The sequence below is a fragment of the Bubalus kerabau genome, chromosome 15 (genome assembly GCF_029407905.1).
Source record: "Bubalus kerabau isolate K-KA32 ecotype Philippines breed swamp buffalo chromosome 15, PCC_UOA_SB_1v2, whole genome shotgun sequence".
Lineage (NCBI taxonomy): Eukaryota > Metazoa > Chordata > Mammalia > Artiodactyla > Bovidae > Bubalus > Bubalus kerabau.
Window position 1 is genome coordinate 20,066,964 of NC_073638.1, and position 22,469 is coordinate 20,089,432.

Below are 22,469 nucleotides of genomic sequence, written 5' to 3' on the forward strand. Positions count from 1 at the left end.
GTCTGAACATTCAAAGCATTCTGCCTTTAAGATAAATGATCAAATCTCTAAAGGTGGATAGGGAATAAAAATCCCCAGATCTTCCTGCTTGCCTGGAATATTCTTCCTCTAGTCCCTCTCACCTTTTGCCTGGTTCACAGCACATTACTCAGGCCTCAGCTTAGATCTCACTTGGTTTACACCATTGTAGGTTAAGATTGATAATAGTAGGTGACACTGTGCCAAGCACTGTTCTAAGTGCTGTACATACATTAATGCATCTAATACTTACTGCACTCCTATGAAGAAGTATTTCAGTACTTTTTTTTTTTCTTTTCTGATGAGGAAACCAAACTAACTTGTGTTTAAATAACTTACTACAGGTCTCACAGTTAATAATGACAGAGCAAGTGTTCCAACCAGTTGGAATATTTGGTTCAAGTTGGCTGAGAACCAAATATTAAGGTCTCTTTAACTTAATGTATGTTAATAAATATATCTATTATTGTGAGATTTAAACTACATAATGGAATCATCTCAGAGGTTTGGTTCTAAAAAGGTGTATCTTTTTCTTGTATAATTGGAATTAACACTGTTTATAGAGCTTGGTGCTTCATCTTTCCATCCCCATTTAACATGCACTAAGGATTTTTCTCATGAGCATAAAAATAGTTCAAACATTTTCTTCCTAAGAACATATTTTATGTAATTGTTCTCCTATTTCAGTATTTGTTACTCCCTAATATTTTAATGGCTTCCCAAGTAGCACAGTGGTAAGGAATCCACATGCCAGTCCAGGAGACACAAGAGACTCAGGTTCAATCCCTGGTTCGGGACGATTCCCTGGAGCAGGAAATGGCAATCCACTCCGGTATTCTTACCTGGAAAATTCCATGGACAGAGAAGCCTGGCAGGCTACAATTCATAGGGTTGCAAAGAGTCGGACACTACTGAGCAACTGAGCACGTACAATATTTTAATATCATACTTGAGTTGAATATCATAGTAAAATTTTTTTCTACATCTGTGTTCTTAGGATGAATTTGTAGAAGTGATGATCAAAGAGAATAAACTTTAAGGTCTTTGATGATGAAAAAGTTTTCCAGAAAAGCTGATTGATATGTACACTCATCAGCAAAGAGAGAGCTGATTTCATTCCATGTATGAATGCACTATTAACTTTAAAATTCTGACAGTTTGCTAGAAGAGCGTTAGCACAATTTTAAGCTGGTTTTTGTTCTACTTATATTTTAAGATATTAAAGTAGAGCAGGTTGATTAAGGAAAAAAGCAGAGAAAAGCAAAACCACCTGAAATCTTATCCATACATAGCTTCTGTAAATATTTTGATAAACACTCTCCTATTTTTTGTATTGCTGTATTTACATGTTACAGAATTTTTACTTGGGTTTTAAATTGAAAACACAAGCATTTTCTAATCCCCCATCTTTAGGCAAAATGATCTATTTACTCTCCTGTGTTTTCAAAATACTGTGAATCCGTCTATAGCACTTGCATAGTTGGTGATAGTTAGCTGTTTCATTTTTATTCCTTTTTTGCTGTCTGTGCCTGTTACCTCCATCTATAAAACAACAGAAGAATACTAGCTCAAACCTAGATCTGTCGTCAGGATGAACAGTCATACAAAATGTTTATAGCTGTACCCTATACTTTGTCTAGGATCTTCGTTATCTTATTTGGAGTCTTTAGGCTCTTCAAGGGCCAGGACTCTGGGCTGTTGTTTTATCCCAAGTCTTCTACGGTGTTTGGCACCTCATAGATACTTCATGAATGTTAAAGGCCACAGAGTATGCTCTTTAAATGGATCTGCTGAGATGTGGTAGGATGAACAAAAGCCAGGAAATGGTTAAGAGATGATCGTAATAATCAGTGCAGAGCAAATAACACAATTGGTATACCCAGCATTTTAAAATTAAAATGTATAATGTCATTTCTTGAGTGGCTGTATACATTTGCCCTATAAAAATATAATGAGCCTTATCTACCCCACTTAGCTGGGAAAGGTTATTATAAAAGTGAATTTCTAAAAGTTAGTCTTAAGATCTTCCAAGAGCAAAATGTTTTAACTTTTAAATAGAAAAATTTATACCCATAAACTATATTTTTCTGCCTTCAAGTCATATAGCCTTTAAGTTTACTTACTGTAAAACATAATAATAGCCAATATTTATTGGGCACTAATTTATGGCAGGTACAGTATTAAGCACTTTACTTCTATTATCTAATTTAGTTTTACATCAATTGTATAAAGTTTATACTGTTGTTTTGCCTATCTTCCAGGTGATGGAATAGAAGTTATCAAGATTTCTGATTTATCCTAACTAAACAGCAATGCTTGTCTAGCTTTTTTATTATTATTATTGATGATGATCAGGACAGCAGAATTCAATGATTTCTGTTGATTTATAGCAGTGATTTTTGGTCTTCTTTCCTTGTTGACGTTGTCACTTCCTCTAATTTGAAGCAGATAACTGCTATGGACTGTGAAGCTGAATGATAACAGCTAATATTATGGCTAAAATAAAAGTATTTTAGGTAACAATTAAAGGCCTGTAGGACTCTCAGACAGCCTAGGTTGGAGAACTGAGAGACTTTACTTTGAAAGAGAGCAGTTGGGCCCTCTGATGTTAGCTAGTGTGTGCATGCTAACTGGCCTCAGCCGAGTTCAACTCTGAAACCCTATGGACTGTAGCCCACCAGGCTCCTCTGTCCATGGGATTCTCCAGGCAAGAATACTGGAGTGGGTGGCCATGCCCTCTTCCAGGGGATCTTCCCCACCCAGGGTCAAACCCACTGTCTTCCTGTGGCTCCTGCATTGCAGGCAGATTCTTTACCGCTGAGCCACTGGGGAAGCCAACATCAGCTAGACCTGGGTTTAAATCCCAGCTCTGTCCTATACTGGCTGTGACCCTAGACAGAACTCAGTTTCTCTTTGATTTCTTGTTCAGTACTTTGCAAGTTGTTTTTACTAATTCAAGCTAATGAGTGTAAAAGTGCCCACCAGAACATAGAAGACACTTAATGTTATTATAAAATGATTTAGCAGTATTCACTGAATTGATTAGACAGAGATTTTGTTTTGTTTTTCTGTCTACTTATTCACTGACTCTTGTGTTCTGAGTAATTGAGATTACCAGATTAAAAAAATTTGTAAAATCAAATTTACTGCTTTTAATATGTCAGTTTACATTTTGGATTTTTCAAAGTGAAAGTCGCTCAGTCATGTCCAACTCTTTGGGACCCTGGAATTCTCTAGGCCAGAATACAGGACTGGGTAGCCTTTCCCTTCTCCAGGGGAGCTTCCTAACCCAGGGATCGAAGCCAGGTCTCCCGCATTGCGGGCAGATTCTTTACCAACTGAGCCACAAGGGAAATGCAAGAATACTGGAGTGGGTAACCTATCCTTTCTCCAGGGGATCTTCCCGACCCAGGAATTGAACTGGGATCGCCTGCATTGCAGGCAGATTCTTTACCAACTGAGCTATTGGGGAAGCCCTACATTTTTCAAAGGACTCTCAAATTTGTTACCTCCTGTCTTTTAGGGTGAAGCTAAAATTAGTTTCTGTTCTTTGTTCTTAGTCATCTCTACTCATTTCCTATTCAAAATTATGTGGACTTAATTTTATCCTTATTCTGTAACTTTGGTCATTTTTAAATCTTGGCTTTTACTTTATAATTTATTGTTTTGTATACTTACAGGAAGCAGGTTTCCCATGTAATTAAAGCTGCCTCCTCACTGTTGACTTAAATGTTTTTTATCATTAAGTCATCATGTTCTTTGAATTGCTCCCACTGAGTTGGCAATTTTATGCATTAGATACTTCTTGGAATTTTGCTGTCATTTTAAATGATTAGTATAGATCTAAAATGCTGGAAATGTTTAATAAATTATCTGTTTTGATAAAGTAGGTATTTCTATTTTCACTAAGATAGAAAAGTGCCTTAATAACATAAAATTTTTAAGTCATAAAGTGTGTTAAAATTAGCAGTATCCTGCATAGGAAAAAAATGGTTTCAAATAGAGATGTTTTCTAAAGGGCATATCTATCATTTTATCTTTTAAAACTAAATTTTGAGTTAAAGTTAAGTATTTTTTTTTCTTGCAAGATATTTGCTTTACAATATTGTGCTAGTTTTTGCCATACATCAACAGGAATCAACCACAGGTATATATATGTTCCCTCCTTCCCGTCTCCCACCCCCTCTCACCCCTCTAGTTGTCACAGAGCACTGGGTTGAGCTCCCTGAGTCAGATAGCAACTTCTCACTTGAGTTAAATATTTTAACACATTTATTTTATCACGTTTTTCAAATAGAGAAAAAGTTAAAAAAAAAATACATAATTCTCCCCTAGAGATAACTTAAAGTTTTGGTAATTTTTTTTTTTTAACTCTCCTACTAACTATAAACACATCCTTTAAAAAATTTGTATGCATAGGTAGTTTTATTCCTTACTGTTCATTCAATATACTATGTTTTCCTATATCATTAAATATCCTTTTAAAGATCATTTTGTATGTGAATATTGTGATTATTATTTTGAAAGCCAAGTGGCATTCAGCATGTTCAAGTATGACTATAATTTAATCAAGCTTATATTGCTAAGTATTTAAAGTATGACTATTTTTTATTGTTATAATGAACAGTGATAAATGTCCATGTATGTAGATCTTTGTACACACTTATGAATGTATTTTATACAAATTCCTAGATGTGATCATGCAAATTGCCCTCTGGAAAATTTGCACCAATTTATATTCTTTTTAGAAATCCATGTGTGTTGCTCTCAGTACCCATCACTCTTTCCCTGTACAACCTGTCTTTGTTAATTTGATAGATAAGAATGACATAATAGTGTTAAGAAAGATTTTTCAGTACAGTCAGAAAGATTGAATTTGAATTACTGTTCTGACATTTGTATATTCTTGGGCAAATTTCTTATACTTTCCTAAGCCTCAGTTTTTTGTGTGAAATTGTGATGATAGTACCTATTATCATGGTAATATCATATAATATGGTTGTGGATATTAACCAATAATGTATAAGCCCCTGAGAGATGTTAGCAATCATTATTATGAATGAGATTTTGCCTTACTATATTTTATACTTGATATGCTTACATATTATACCTTGTAGTATGTGCTATAAAGGAAAGTTATTCAGTTTTAAATAACCTAGTTACCCTGTGCTCAGTCATGTCTGACTCGGTGACCCCATGGACTGTAGCCTACAAGGCTCCTCTGTTCATGGGATTTTCCAGGCAAGAATAGTGGAGTGTGTTGCCATTTCCTTCTCTGGGAGATCTTCCCGACTCAGGGATCAAACCTGCATCTCCTGCATTGGCAGGTGGATTCTTTACTACCCAGCCACCTGGGAATCCCCTACTGAACTTTTATGTGCTGTTAGTTATATTGTAGGACTGACTTCTAGTACTTTTTCAGTTGAGTCTCTTGATTGTCAGGATCTTAGTGACTCCAAAATAATACCAGTTTTTAAAAAACTTCAGCTTTTTTTCTTGTCTTGTTGCATTGGTTGAAATCATAGAACAGTATTGATTAATAATAGGTATTTGAACTTATTTCTGATTTTAATGAGTCTTTTTCTGTTATTTCATATTTTAAATGCCAATGGCTGTTGTTTCCTGACATAGGTATCCCCTGCTTACATACATATATTCCTGTAAATATCTATAAAAGTTAAACATAAGAAGATTGAAAACAGATTTATATATTATGGGACGATTCCCTTAAATTACTAAATTCCTAAGTATCTTTTAGGCACATCTTCAAAATGTATTTTCAGCATTTGACTCATGTTATTTTCTTTTTCAGTTAAGCATGCAGTCAGTCATTTTAAATAAGGCTTAAATGTCAGTAAGGCTGAATTTTACGCTTTCAGTCCACTAAATGATTCCATCCTTACTTCAGACTTTGAGACCCACTCTACTTTTCACCATTGTCCACTACTACATGATATTTATAAAATATGACTTAAAGTAAATGAAGCAGATTCGTCTCTTGGAATAAAACCCTTTCTTCAAATAAAGTCTTAGAGTCAGAGTCCCAGTGCCCTCATTACTCAGGCTCTGAGGCAGTTTGCAGAACACTTTAAAAATGACTGCCCCTCAAAAAAGATTCAGATAATTTACAGATCACAAAAATGACACTGCAACTGAAACTGAAGTATTGAGAGGCCAGCAGGAAACCAACCTTGTGATATAATAAGGTTTATATTAAATAATTTTGTGTCAAGGTCCTAATTTAGCTTGATTTCAAAAATAAGTATAGCAACATATACTATATTAAAATATGGTATTCACAAATCTAGCTAGTATCTAGTGTCTTTCTATTGTTAAATTACTAAAATTTGGATCCTGAACACTCTTCTTTTTTCTACAGTTTTCCATCCATCCAATACTATATTTTTAAATACCATCTATATGCTGCTGCTGCTGCTGCTCCTAAGTCATTTCAGTCGTGTCTGACTCTGTGTGACCCCATGGACCGCAGCCCACCAGGCTTCTCCATCCATGGGATTTTCCAGGCAAGAGTACTGGAGTGGGTCGCCATTGCCTTCTCCATCTACATGCTAATGACTACCAAATATTTATCTCCAATCCTGACGTCTCTCTGTTACCCACCTATCTTGGGACAGCTCTACTTGGATAGCAATTAGTATCTGAAACAAAATTATCTAAAACAGAATTTTTGTCCTTCCAAATCTGTCTCTTTCCAAGTCTTCCCCACTTTTGTAAGAGTTAATACCAACTTCTCAGCTGCTCAAACCAAAAATCTCAAGGTTCTTTGTTCTTCATGTCTCTTTCATCTTCCACATCCATCCAAAACAGGTCTTTAATCATTACTTATGATTAAATTAATTGAATTAACAATGTTCAATATTAGAAAAATCTATTATAGAATAAAATCTACTGGCTAATGTGTATTATTATAATTTGAATATACTATATAACTTATCTTTCTTACATTTAGGACTTTTAGATAAAGTATAAGTAAGATTATACATATATTTGGTTAGTTTTGTCCATCTTTGTTAGGTTTGTCAACATAATTATGCTATTCTCATAAACCGGTTGGGATGTTTTTCATGTTCTTAGGTGCCCTAGAAAATCTCAGTAACAGGAGTTTGCTAGATACCCATAGAACCTATAGGTTTAGTATTCTTTGTGAGAAACGGAATGGAGGGTATAAATCTTAAAGTTTTTATTTCTTCCATGATTATTCACATTTAAAAACCTTTTATTCCTTTGTCTGCCTTTATTTTTGGTTTGTTTGATCACTTTGACCTTTGTAGTTTAAATGTTTAATTGCTTTCTTTTTTTATAATACATTTACACCATTAATTTTTCCATTGAGTATCTGTTTGGCCACATCACAGGTTATAATCCTGTTGTCATCCATTTTTAATGTCCAGAATTTTATTTTTCTTTAACCACCAGGTTATCTGGAAGAGAGATTTAATGTATATGAAACCATTTACCTCAGATTGGGACTTGAACCCATATGCCAGGACTTGAACCTAGCAAAACCCAGTTTGGGACCCGAAGCCAGCCAAAATCCTGCCTGGGACTCTCACCCATGTGGCTAGGACTCAAACCCAGCCAAAGTCCACACTCTCCCACCTGAGATCTCAGACCTGGTTTTAGGACCTAATGAAGCTCAGTTTCTTGATGTCTCATTGCAGAAAGAATTCAGTGAGAGACAAAGTAACAGATAAGAAGTGGCTTTTTTCAGACAGAAACACATTCCACAGAGTTGTGGACCTTCATAGAGGGCGAGCGCAACTTTGAAATGTGGTGTGGTTTGCTTTATGGGCTGGGTAATTTCATAGGCTAAGGAGTGAGAGGATTATGACAACCATTTTGGGGAAGGGGCTGAGATTTCCAGGATTGGGCCGTTGCCCACGTTTTGGTTTTTGATGGTCGGCCTTAGAACTGTCATGGCACCTCTGGGTGTGTTATTTAGCTTGCTGATGTGTTACAATGAGTGTGTACTGAGGATTAAGGTCTAGTCAAGTTGACTTGTCTGCCATCTTGATCCATTTGATTCTAATCAGTTCATGTTGTGTCCTCTGGCTATGTCATTCTTTTAAAGGTTGTGCCCTGCCACCCTCCCTTCTGTTTCATATAGCTACTCAGTTTTTATGGTTTTTATCATTTAAGGCCTATGGATAAACTAAGTAAATCTAATGCTTTGGATTGTCAGGGCTTTGTGTCATCATTGTGTAAGGATAGGATGGTGTAACTTTCAAAATAAGCTAAGTTCCCAGTTTATTTTAAAAATATTTGTGTTCCATAAACGGGGCATATCTGCCTGCAGATCTCTGCACCTCTTGATCCTCATGTGCTCCCTTCTGTGTGTGTGCTAGGATTTCCTGAGGTTGGAGGTTGAACCAGCAGCTCTGTTTTTCTATGCTCTTTCCTAGTTTAAAGTGTTTCAGGGCGTACCTTCCAGGTACTCCCCACTCTTACCCCCCAAATTGTAAAGCTTTGGAAATAAAAACTAGTTCTTTTCTGACCTGTTTCTGGATGGGATGAATAAATTGGCCAAGAGAAACTGCAGAATTATAGATATAGTACTCCACATTCTTTAAAATGGACAGTGGAGACAATTCTAGTTATCCCTATAAGTAAGAAAAACAAAATGCCTTAAATTGCTGCCCTTTTATTTCCCATTAACTTCTTTATTTTTCAGTGTTCTTTCAGGCCTTTTGATTACATTAAAGAGACCTCTTTAGAGGTCCTAAGGTCTTTAATCTCTCCCTTTGAATAAGAACGTCTGCAGGGAATCAGAGGCTTCTAATGTTTGAAGTCAATCCTGATCCACAAATTAAAAAGATTTTCTGTACTAAGAGAGTAGGTTCAGAATATAGTTACTATAAGTGTGATTCTGAAAAAAAAAAATCAGGAGTTGGCTTATAAGAAAAAAAATTCACAAAATTAATTTTGTGAATTTGGTTGATGTAGAAAATTTTACTACTGGCCTAGGTGGCTGGGAAGCACATGCCAGGTTGGCAGCTGCAACTTAGCTTCTAGACCATCGCATGCTGGGATAGCACCTGAGTGACGATCTGGCAGGTAGAGAAAGCACTTTGGAATTCCTGAGTGACAGCCAGAAAGCAGAATGTGAATTTGGCAAGAGCTCTACCAGGTGCTGAGTCTTGGGCCTAAGCATTCCTCAAAATAACAGGTAGATCATAAATGTTTATTTCCCACATTGATAGCAAATGAGTACTTAAGTTTTATGTGCATTTTAATAGACTGAGTACTTATTTGATGATAAGCACCTAGTATAAGCTAATTCAGTTCAACATGGATTTATATTTGATCAAAATCCTGAAATAATTTCCTGTCAATGTGTACTTAGCCTCTTCTGCAATTTTTTGTGTTAGCTCTTAAAAAATAATCAGAATTAGAAGATAAAATAATCAGTTATTTATTTTCGAAATACTAGGTCTAGGGACTTCCCTGGCAGTCCAGTGGTTAAGAATCTGTACTTCCACTATAGGGGGTGTGGGTTTGATTCCTGGTCTGGGAACTAAGATCTTGCATGGTGTGTAGCATGGCCAAAAAAAAAGAAAAAGTACTGAATCTAGAGACTGATAGTTTAATTGCTAAATCTTTGCTTCCTAATAAGGTAGCCTTTTGCTTACCAAACCCAATGGCTTAAGAATCTCTTCCAAGAGTGAGAAATGTGGTGAACAGGTTCTATGCTCCCTGCACCCCCTTCTCCCCAAGCATGTGTGTGTGCTCGCACACACAACGCACACGACACACTCAGGCACAGAGGGGGAAAGGTGCACCGATAAGGAAGAAGGCCCTGTTTAACAATCTTTCATCAGTCTTTTCAAAGAGTCACTTTGTTTAACAAACTGTCCGTAGAGTATCCATTGTACCCCTTCCTCAAGAATCTTTCACACTTAGATGCTTAATAATTTCTGTAATCATATAAGCATCACAGTACCCTCACTGATCTTTCTTTTCAAGTTTTGATTTTTTGTGGGGAGACTGGCTGGAGCAACTAGGACAGGAGTATTTAGACTGCCAAATGGCAGCATTAAGTCTCTAGGTATCTTGAAGGCTGAGAAAGAAGATTGAAGATGCATTAAAACGAGGAGGCAGAAGAGCAACTAGAGCGTACCTCCTGCCCCTGAACACTGGCAGTGCCCTGGCGGCGCCTGTCCTCACCTTGCACTCTTCTTTCCCAGTCGGTCCTGGCCCTCTGGGGCTTATGGAGGCTGGGAAAGGACTGCAGGGTTAAGAGTGGTAGTCTGGTTAATTTTGACCGACAATTACAGGGTAAAGGAGAGCCAAGGTTTGCCTCATTGAACCACCTCTGTTTTCTCGTATGTGTGTATGTGCTCAGTTGCTCAGTCATGTCCAACTCTTTGCACTCCCATAGCCCGTCAGGCTCCTCTGTCCGTGGGATTTTCATGCAAGAACACTGGAGTGAGTTGCCATTTCCTCCTCCAGGGGATCTTCCCAACCCAGGGATTGAACCTGCGTTAGTTGAATCTCCCATATTGGTAAGCAGATTCTTTACCACTAGTACTACCTGTTTTCCCAATTCACTGCTATTCCTTCTTTTTTTTCCTCTTAAGTTATTGTCATTTTATTTATTGCTAGTCTTTAATTCATACATAAGTCGGCATGCCTTTTTTCTCTCCTGCCCCATTGAATCTATTCTCCTGGTTTAAAGTTCTTAAACAAAAAAAAACTTGTATCTCTCTCCCCACCAAAATATCTTTCTATATCTTACTCTTTTTCCTGCCAAACTTTTTAAAAGAATAAGATGCTGTCATCTCTTCTTCAGATCACACTTACTCCTTAACTGGGAGTTTTTAGCCTGTGTTCTGTGGTTCCCTGAAGTGTCCATTGATAGAAATTGGGCATTCTCTGATTTGAATGGGGAAAAAATTAGTATTTATATTTATATCCTCTAATTGAAATTTACTGTTTCTCTCAATTATTAATGTAAGCAACAAGTCCAATTTTAGTAACAGCAGAAGTTTCCCTATTGTGTTACAGTTGAAATAAATATTCTTAACTATCACTTTTAACTACTTTTGAATCATGAGAGTTATTAGATCTGCTACACCTTGTTATTTTAATGTATTAATAAAAGGCATATATTTTACTGTATCACATTTTTACATATTTTGATGATTATTTTAATATAATTGATTTTTTGTAATGCAGTCTGTTTTTATTTTACCCATTTAAAAACATTACTTTGAAAAGTGGTGTATAGTCTTCATTAGACTGAGGAAGGATCTATGATGCAAAAACTTGGTTAGGAGCCTCTTAACCCCATCTGTCTTCATATCTCCAAAATAGCTTCCTCAGTGCCACTCATCACCTTTACCCGATGTCCTCAGTCATTCTGCGGTGTATTTGTATCATTTGATGCCATCAATTATTTTTTGTTACTCTCTCCCGTTTTGTCTTTAATATCAAATCCTTACTGGACCCATTGGCTCATGTTAGAAAATATCTCATAATACCTTCCTAACTTATCTGCTTTGAGTTTCTTGTCCCTCAAAACTAATTACAGCCGGAATTACCATCCTAAAATGTAGTTAGAAACACATCATTCACATTCTCAGAAACTTTCAGTGGTTCCCCATTCTTTCTGTTTTTATTTCAAGTTTTATTTTATATTAGTGTATAGTTGATTTAATTACCTTTCTAAAATGTGGGTAGAATTACACCATTCCCTTTTTCAAAAACCTTCAGTAATTTCCAGGTAACAAAGTTGAGACATTAGTATGGCATTCAAGACTTTGCATGGACTATCTACATCTTGACTTTTTAGCCTCTTCTACAGCAGTATTAATCTCACATTTATTCTGTATATTTTATCACCTTTCTTGTCTCTGGGCCTTTGATCCTGTTTTCTCTAGGGAAAAGTCATTCTTCCTATTCCTTACTCCAGTCCACATCTTGCCCTCCCACAGACACGCGCACAATAGTATATATAGGAACGTGTCATCATTGTCGTTCTCTTCTCAGCTTATACATCCACCTCTCAGAACTTTCTCAAATCTGAGCCAATGTCTTTGTCTCTTGTATTCCATGATTTCAGGCTTCCTTGGTGCCTCAGTGGTAAAGAATCCTCCTGCCAGTGCAGGAGACACAGGTTCAATCCCTGGGTCGGGAAGATCCCCTGGAGAAGGAAATGGCAACCCACTCCACTGTTCTTGCCTGGAAAATCCCGTGGACAGAGGAGCCTGGTGAGCTTCAGTGTATGGGTTGCAAAAGAGTCGGACATGACTTAGCAACTAAACAACAACTCCTCCGTGATATATCACTATTACTAGCACTAATTTTGACATGCCCTATATTGTATAGGTGTTCATCTGTTTGGTTTCTTTAGTATATTTATATTCCTTAGTGTAGCAGCTGTATTCATGTTTATACCCTCTCTCATCTTCACTCAGTATCTCTCATAGTAGGCATTCAAATAAACAAACATTTCTTGAGTGAATACATGAATTCATTGAATACTGACTTAACCTGGTTGATTTAGTTTGATTAGGTGAGCATGGACCAGGCTGCTCTTGTTCTGCCTTTCACCAGAGTATTATAAAAAGTATTAGTTGTGCACATTTAAAAATAGAGTTTGGTTACCTAGCTAACATCTGCAAAAATGCCATAAGAACTAAGTTACTTCATATCTAATGATAATACTATCAAAATAGAGTCCTAAGTCATAGGATTTTTTTTTCATAAAAGATTTGTTAAATAATTATTTAAGGGGGAAAATTATTATGGCTTTAATTTTTTATAGTAACTTACAGATCTTAAGAGAAAGCTAATTCTGAAGAGTATACTAATTTATTACTTTATTAAATGTTAATGAAATTATGAGAGAGGTGGAGGCAATGGCTGATCATTGTCTACAGCCATTTATTTTAAAATAATTTTCCACAATCCACCATCTATATTGCTAAGCTGAAAGAAATGTTTTCTCATTTTCTATAAGAAAACCTTTGTTTCCTTTCAGGTGCTTATTATACTTTATTCTAATTTTACTTCCATTTTCTTCTATGTCCCTTCACTTCTACCCACCATCAAAATCAATGTATTTCTTGTAAATTACTGATTGCCAGTCCTTTAAAAAAAACAAAACAAAACAGGAAATAGACCTCTTTATTTATATGAGGCCTTGTTTTCCCTCATCCCAGCCATTTTTAAAAATTTTATTATTGATTTTTGGCTGCACTGGGTCTTTGTTGCTGCACATGGGCTTTCTCTAGTTGTGGCGAATGGGGGCTGCTCTCTAGTTGCAGTGAGTGAGCTTCTCATTGCAGAGGCTTCTCTTGTTAAAGAGCATGGGCTGTAGGTGTGTGGGCTTCAGTAGTTCTATCGCTTGGGTTTAGTTGCCCCAAGTCATGTGGAATCTTCCCAGACCAGGGATTGAACCCATGTTCCCTGCATTGGCAGGTGGATTCTTTACCACTGGACCACCAGGGAGGTCCCCCAGCCGTGTTTATACTCATATTCCTTAGTAAGCTTTTTACCATTACCTTCTTTTTTTGGAATATTTTTTTCTTCCAGTTTTATTAAGTTATAATTGCTGTAGCCTGTATACATTTAAGGTTTACAGCAGAGATTTGACTTACATACATCATGAGATGATTATTACAATAAGTTTAGTAAACATCTGTCATCTCATATAGATATATTCTTCCTTGTGATGAGAACTCTTAGGATTTACTCTAAACTTTTATATATAATATACAGCAGTGTTATTTATATTTATCATGTTGTACATTGCATCCCTGAGTGAAGTCGCTCAGTCGTGTCCAACTCTTTGTGACCCCATGGACTGTAGCCTACCAGGCTTCTCCATCCATCAGATTTTCCAGGCAAGGATACTAGAGTGGGTTGCCATTTCCTTCTCCAGGAGATCTTTCTGACCCAGAGATTGAACCAGGGTCTCCTGCATTGTAGGCAGATGCTTTAACGTCTGAGCCACCAAGGAAGATTGCATCCCTGGTACTGTTTAATGTTATAACTGGAAGTTTGTACCTTTTGACTGTCTTCCCCTATCCCTGCCCCTAGTAACCACGAATCTGATCTGTCTTTTTCTATTTTTTTGTTAGCTTTGAAGTGTAATCGACCTACAACACAATGTTAGTTCCTGTTACACATCATTGTGATTTGGTATTTCTATACTTCTCAAAATAATCACCAAGATAAGCCTAGTTATGATGTGTCACCATATATATTCATATTTATTGATACCATTGTCTTCTGCTGCTAAGTCGCTTCAGTCGTGTCCGACTCTGTGCAACCCCATAGACGGCAGCCCACCAGGCTCCCCCGTCCCTGGGATTCTCCAGGCAAGAACACTGGAGTGGGTTGCCATTTCCTTCTCCAATGCATGAAAGTGAAAAGTGAAAGGGAAATCGCTCAGTCATGTCCGACCCTCAGCAACCGCATGGACTGCAGCCTTCCAGGCTCCTCCATCCATGGGATTTTCCAGGCAAGAGTCTGGAGTGGGGTGCCATTGCCTTCTAATTATCCTTATTAGCCAAAGTATTCCATGACACTTAAATCTTGAATTGCTTTTCTTCTAAAAAAAACTTTTTTAGAAGTTTTTTCCAAAAACTTTTTTCCAAAAAATTTTGGGCTTTTCCAAACTAAATGTTATTCCCCTTTCCCTCTGAGAAACATTGTTCTAAATTATTTTATTAATTTAACAAAATTCATATTGTGAGATCATGAACAAAGGCAGAACTTTAGAATTATATTAATGAAGACATAAAATAATGAAAATCAGGTTTTCTATCTTTTGTACTGAAGTTTCACTTTCAGGATAAACTTTTAAGATAAGAATTAATATTTACTATGTGCAAAGCACTTTTTTCGATCCCTGGATCAGGAAGATCCCCTGGAGAAGGGCATGGCAACCCATTCCAGTTGTTGTCATTCTTGCCTGGAGAATCCCATGGACAGAGGAACCTGGTAGAGCCATGCAAAGAGTTAGACATGACTGAAGTGACTTAGCACATATGCACTCATGCACTATTAAGTTATTATATATTTATTACAACTCTGTGCTCTTGGTGGTGTTTTTATCCCCATTTTATGGTTGAGAAAACTGAGACACGGAGCAGTTGTGTCATTTGTCCAGGATATTTGGATACTTTCTGAGAGAGGGTGTGTTACGGTGTCAGTTCTTAAGGCCATTACGAGATCTCTCTCTTGCTCATCCTGTTTTCTGTGAACACCATGCTGGAATAAGCTCTGTCCTAGAACTTATTGTAAGGGGTCTGCTACAGATTTCAGAATACCAGTAAATTAGATATTAGAAATAGTGGTGCATATAGAGGAACACATGGCCCAGTCTAGTCTAGTTCCCTTTGGTACGTGAGGCAATTACTTTGTCATTGACAAGAAGTTTGGGTAGAATACTATATCCCTTTTCTAACATTAGCAATATCATAGTACCCAAATGTGGTAAAGCAAGTAAATTAAAAAAAAAAAAAAACTAACAAGCTAGTCTTATGATTATTGATGTAAAATTTCATAGGGAAGTATCAGCATATATACTATAATCCTCCAAAATGTTTTGACATTGGTAAATCTGTTAATTTAGTTCACAATATTAGTAACTCAAAGATGATTATGATCATCTTCAGTTCAGTTCAGTCACTCATTCAGTCTTTGCGACCCCATGAATTGCAGCACGCCAGGCCTCCCTGTCCGTCACCAATTCCCGGAGTTCACTCAAACTCACATCCATCGAATCGGTGATGCCATCCAGCCATCTCATCCTCTGTCGTCCCCTTCTCCTCCTGCCCCCAATCCCTCCCAGCATCGGAGTCTTTTCCAATGAGTTAACTCTTCACATAAGGTAGCCAAAGTACTGGAGTTTCAGCTTTAGCATCATTCCTTCCAAAGAACATCCAGGGCTGATCTCCTTTAGAATGGACTGGTTGGATCTCCTTGCAGTCCAAGGGACTCTCAAGAGCCTTCTCCAACACCAACATTCTCCAGCACTCCAACATTGATGCTTCTTCAAAAGCATCAATTCTTCGGCACTCAGCTTTCTTCACAGTCCAACTCTCACATCCATACATGACTACTGGAAAAACCATAGCCTTGACTAGACGGACCTTTGTTGACAAAGTAATGTCTCTGCTTTTCAATATGCTATCTAGGTTGGTCATAACTTTCCTTCCAAGGAGTAAGCGTCTTTTAATTTCATGGCTGCAGTCACCATCTGCAGTGATTTTGGAGCCCAAAAAATAAAGTCTGACACTGTTTCCACTGTTTCCCCATGATCATCTTAATATATCATATTAATTCAATCCACATTTTTAATTTTTTTTCCTAAATCTTTCATGTAGAAGGAAAGCATACTTCTATAAGGAACTTTCTAAAGGCTACATATTGTGTGGTATGTAAATGTATAGCTCTATATACATATAATTACATATAGGTACAGAGGATGAGATGGCTGGATGGCATCAGCGACTCGATGGACATGAGTTTGAGTGAACTCCGGGAGTTGGTGATGGACAGGGAGGCCTGGCGTGCTGCGATTCATGGGGTCGCAAAGAGTCGGACATGACTGAGCGACTGAACTGAACTGAACTGAACTGAGCACTTATTGAGTGCTTACTTTGTGCCTGGCACTGTTCCAGTGTTAAGTGTTTTGTAGATGTTAACTCATAAATCTCAAAACAACTATTTATTTACAGCTGAAACATGAAGAGGTAAATTTGCCCAACATGATATAAAAGTATGTTTTGTATGTATGTGTATGTACAACCTCACCAGCCATCAGTGTAATGTGCTGTGTGCTAAGTATAATGCTTGAAAGTAAAACACTAAAGACATTCCCATTAATATCAGGAACAACACAAAATAATCACTGTTAACAGTACAATGTAATTAGACACAAGTATGGGGCAACAGATATAAAAATTGGTAAGAAACAGGCAATCTGATGATTTTACATTCTTATATATGCCTGAAAAACCCAAGAGCCTCAGTGAAGCACTAATAGAAACAATGAGTTCCCTGAGATACCTCATTCACTAAAGTTTCATATATGAGAATAAAATAATTATCTTTTTAGACACCAACAATAACTAGTTAGAAAATATGAGGAAAGGAAAAAACCACCATTCATAGCAAGAACAAAAGCAAAATATTTTAAGACAAGTTTAAAAAGAAATTTATAAGCCCCCTACAAAGAAATCTAGGGAACTATATTGAGAGAGGAAATTTCAATAAATTATTCCTGATTTGTAATCTTTCGTGCTTTTTAAACAAGTATTACTGCAACGCACTCTCCATCAAACTCCCATTAGCTTTTTGGTTGAAACTTGTCAAAACAGTTCTTAAGTATCTGGAAGCTCATACATGCAAAAGATTCTCCCATGATTTAAATGGTGTGTAAAGTTTTGAGAAGTGTTGCCCTGCAAAGCTCTTCATGATGTGGCTTCCCTGGACCTCGCCTTTTTGACCTTACTTTCTGACTCCTCCCCTTGCTCGCCTGCCACCAGTCATACAGGCCACCTTGCTGTCCTGCGCTCATCTCAGAGCTTTGTGCTTAGCCCTGCCTCCTCCTTTTACACCTTCCTTCCACTTCATTTTGGTATCTGCACAGATACCACCTTAGCAGAGAAGCCTTCCCTGATTAAAAGTTTCTCTGTAGTATCTATTGTCACCTGACATGTATTTATTGTTTGCATCCTCTCCCTCTGTGAACTTGGTGAGAGAAAGGACTGGCTTTGTTCCTGCTGTATCCCCAGGACCTGGCACCTAACAGGTGCCCATTTGCCAAATGAAACTGGCATTAAAAATTACAGGTTCGGTCACTAAGAATTCTGAGGAAAGAGTGAAATTACAGTCAACCTTGTTTTTCCTTGAACAGTTTGCCCTTGAACATCACAGGCAGTAGGGACACCACCCACCCTCTGTGCAGTCAGAAATTCTTCTATAACTTCAGTCGGCCCTCAAGATCCAGGGTTCTGCACCCCAGGATCAGCCATCCCAGAATCACATAGTCTTGTGGATGCATGCATTTCAAACCCAGTGCTGTTCCAGGGTCAACTGTAGTTATGTTCTATGAAGTTACGACAAATACTGAACCATTGCTCCTGAGGAAATACAAGATTAGGGTCCTGCAAGCCTCCTGTCAGAACATTTTCATGGACCAGTCTATCCATAACCTTATTGTACATGTGGTACTGTTTGAAAAAGTGAAAGCGAAGTCGCTCAGTCATGTCTGACTCTTTGCAACCCATGGACTGTAGCCCGCCAGGCTCCTCCATCCATGAGATTTTCCAGGCAAGAATACTGGAGTGGGTTGCCATTTCCTTCTCCAGGGGATCTTCCTGACCCAGGGATTGAACCTGGGTCTCCCGCATTGTAGGCAGACGCTTTGCTGTCTGAGCCACCAAGGAAGCTAAACAATACTGTGGTACTGTTTAGAGACACTTTATTAAGTATACACTGTCGATTCATTAACACTGAACCTGTAACAGCTCTGTAACTTGTACCTGAACAAAGCTTACCTAACACGCATATTTCTTCATAAGACACATCACGTCTTTCTTGGACTTAGCACTTCAGCACTAGACTTGGGGCCCATTTAAACAGCAAATTCACCAACAGAAAGCACAAAAATGCGAAAATCATAGAGCTAACCAGTCCTTTTTAGGACACTTGTTTCAACATGAGGGATTTGTTCAGCCTCAGCTGGAATGTGTGCTTCTGGCAACTCAGATTTTTCCCCTCTCTGCACAAGCACATGGCTGTGGAATGGCTGTAAAGCACTGCAGAAACTGGTTTGGGGGTAAATAGATGTCAGTGAATACGCAAGTTTGCAAGTACAGAATCTGCAAATAGTGAGGACCAACTACACATCATTCTTCCAATAAGTATGTACTGTGTCTCTACTATGTGCCATGCCCCCAGACATTTATCAAGTCCCAACCGTATGCCAGGCCCTGTGCAATACTCAGATAATCCAAAAATGAGTTTAACAGTATTCTGGGAAAGGTTTCAAGGCAGAGTTGGGAACCTTCTATACTAATAGGTGAGATTTTATCCTGTGAAGCTATGGAGAAAGGTATTTTAGGAGAAAGAATCTTTAAGTCAGTGTTTTTAAACTTAGCTGTACATTAGAATCACCTGGCCTATTGCCATGCTTCACCTAGACAAAAAAAAAAATAAACATCTCTCAGGATGAAATTCATATGCCAGTATATTTTAAATCTCCCCAGATGATTCTAGTATGCAACCAAATTGAAAGAACTGCCTTAAATCCTCATGTTTGGCTGGAGTGCAGGTTATGTGAAGGGAAGTAAAGAACAAATAAATCTGGTAAAGAGATTTTTGGCCCAGTTATTGAAATGCTGTAATTTAGCACATATTTATTAAGCACCTGTAGGCACTCTGCTAGTGCTGGAAATACAGCAGAAAACGAAATACAAGAATCTTTGGTCTGTTAGAGTTTATGGTTGAATTCTTTTGGCAGCTGTTTAGGATGATTCATAGTCTAGATTTAACTTATAGTATTTGGTGATTTTCATTTAGAAGGAATCTTGTCAGAATTCTAAATTTAATTGCAAATTACTATATCATCCTCTGATATGAATAGAACTCTATAAAGAAAAAGTTGTGTTGTGAACTTCTGTGCTAGTCTTAGCATTTTCTAACACAACCATTAATTTTGTTAGCCTCTCAAGAGTTTTTCAGTTTCTTGCATACTAGGACAATTATCTAAAACCAGTAGTACCATTGGAAGTACTAACTCAAGCATTTCATTTCTCATCTTATAGGAATTGGTGTATAAGAAACAACTGTCTTGATTATTAGTAAGAATTTATATTTAGATCAAACTTACAATTAAAAAAGAACCTTAATTGGGTCATAGTTGATTTGCAACTCCTTTTATGTTATTTGCTGTAAGCTACATTTTATTTTTTCCTGAGTTCCTTTATATTCAATGTCCTATTATACTATCTTCTAGATCATTAGCAAGAACAGAGACCCCTAGAGTCCTCTTATAATTCTGTCTGATATGGTTATTCCTTATGGTCTGAGTCTGTCAATTTCACTTTTAAACTTTTGGTCAAGCAGTTTTGAATTAGCTTGCTAAATAGTTATTTAACACCTAAAAAAGAAAAGACCTGAGCCAACCTCAGCTTGTATACATACTCTGAGCTGAAATGAAGGTGCATGAGTGAGCATGTGTGGGTGGGAAGGGGGAGGTACCATGCTGTGGGGTCAGAAGGAGAGACTAGGCTTTGAGAGGAATGTTGTGAATGTTATTATCATTACTGTCAGAGATAAGGTGCCACATATACCATCCAGTTGTCTTATAATGTGGAGAATATGTCTTGCCTATATTTCATATAAAATTATACAGTTTGGGTCAGCTTTTCCTCAGTTTCAGTGGTGCTTAATACAACTGTGTGTTTTAACATGGATGATATCATGTGCTTCATACTTCTTTTAAATCATACAGGTCCTTGTTCCCTCATGAATTTTCTCTCTCCTGCTCCCCACATAGCTGCCTTAGCAACCTAGTACATCATTTTGGGTTCATTTATATTCCCTGAGCTCTACTAAAATCTCTCATTCCTTGAATATTTGCAAGTTGTATAGGAACTGAAGATCACCTTTTTAAAAAACTTGCTTGTTTATTTGAATTTTTTAAAAATGTGAAATGGAGCTTGCGGGGCCTTAGGGGAGAGAATTGCCTGGCCATCCAGTGGTTAGGACATGGTGCTGTCACTGCTGTGGGCCCAGGTTTGATCTCTGGTCCGGGAACTTCAATCCCACAAGTCAAGCCACACAGCCAAAAAAAAAAAAAAAAAAAATAGAAAAACTAAATGGAAAGCTAGTCATTAGGAAATATTTGAAGTCTTAGGATATGGGTTATATTGTCACTTAAAGTGACTGTAGAAAAGTTTCTTTGTTTTTAGATCACTGAGAAAAAATTCTACTTTGTGGATTTACTATTTGTCTCTGAACCATAAAGAGAATCAAGATTTGTCTTCTCTTAGTCATACGGTGCTGAAGTATTCTTATAGTGAAACCCTAAGAATTTTGACTTGGGGAAGCATTATCTTTCTTTGTTATAGAATTGTTTCTTTTATTTTTTTAACTTTATCCCTTCATAGTATTTTTAAAGTGGTCTGTTCAGAGTTAATTTATGTAAGTCTTTTAATCACCTTTTTTTTTCCCTTAGTAGCTCTTTATAACAAAACGTTATTGAATATTGTTTTTTCCTGTCTTAGTTCTGAACCAACTGAGAAACAGACAAAGGAGCCAGGCAGATGGACATAAAAACAGCAACTCTTGTTGATGAAGCTAATGCAGAGCATGACTTAAGAGCACAGCACAAAGGGCTTAGTAACACTGAACCCCCAAATTAGAAAGATTTAATCACTCAGTCCCAGGCAGCGCTGGAGAGCAAAGCAACTCTGTGCTGTCTGCACCAGGGTGGACCCCAAGAGAAGTGTGCAGAGGGAGGGGCACTTGGCTTACACAGACCCCATCCCCAGGAGGAGTAGGAGGCCACAGGGTAACTCCAAGGGATGCCTCTCTAGTCAGGAAGTTGGAGCCAGAGAAGGGGAGACCAAGAAGAGACCTCTCATGCCTGCCAGGCCTGAGCTTATTACTCAGTTGCACAGCTGCCCTGAATATTGAAAGCAGCCCCCATGGCAGAGCCAGGGCTGTGGAAACATTGCAGATCACCGCGGGCTCTTAGATAAGCTCACCCTGTTCACCAAGAGAAATAAAAGCTAGCAGGGAGCATTTTGTTCATGTGAATGCCTGCATTCAAATTTGCAGGAGCCCATTTCTTAACTGGTCCTGTTTTTCAGATGTCTTCTAGATAGCAACACACTGCTAGATACCATATAGGTTTTTTTTCTGTATGGATTAGGAAGATTAAATGGATCTGCCCTCAAGAAACTTACAGCCTGGTTCATAAGTAAATGCTATATTGTGCAGTACAGACTATTCATGTTATAGAAATTCAGTAAAAACCGGACTGGTCCAAGAAGATTTTATGGAAAAGTAAGCCTTGAGCTGGAATTAGAACAAATATGATGTGGGTAGGTGAGGCTGTGCAAGAGAACATGAGTGAAGGGACCGTTGTTTCAGCATCTGTGACTTCACCTTAATTGAAGTGGGAAATAAGATGACAGAGCTTAGAGGAGCCCCCGCTGTAAGGGGAGTCTTGAGAACAACGCAGAGGACAAGAGATGTGATCTACTGCTGAGATTTTTTTTTTTTAAACCTAAGAGTGGTGTCAGTGAAAATTACTTTGGCAGGGATGTACTTAAGGAGTATTGAAGGAAGGAGATAAATTAAGAAACAAAAGTAATCTAAGTCTAAGGAAATGAAATATAGTAAGGGTCTTTCATGCCCATCTGACTTACTACATATATAATAACTCTCATGGGTTAGAGAGT

General features: G+C 37.6%; 1 protein-coding gene across 2 annotated transcripts in view; it reads left to right on the forward strand.

Annotated features, from left to right (window-relative positions):
* Positions 1-22,469, forward strand: part of ZC3H12C (zinc finger CCCH-type containing 12C) — a 68,588-nt gene that overhangs the window by 2,883 nt on the left and 43,236 nt on the right. The window lies entirely within an intron of this gene.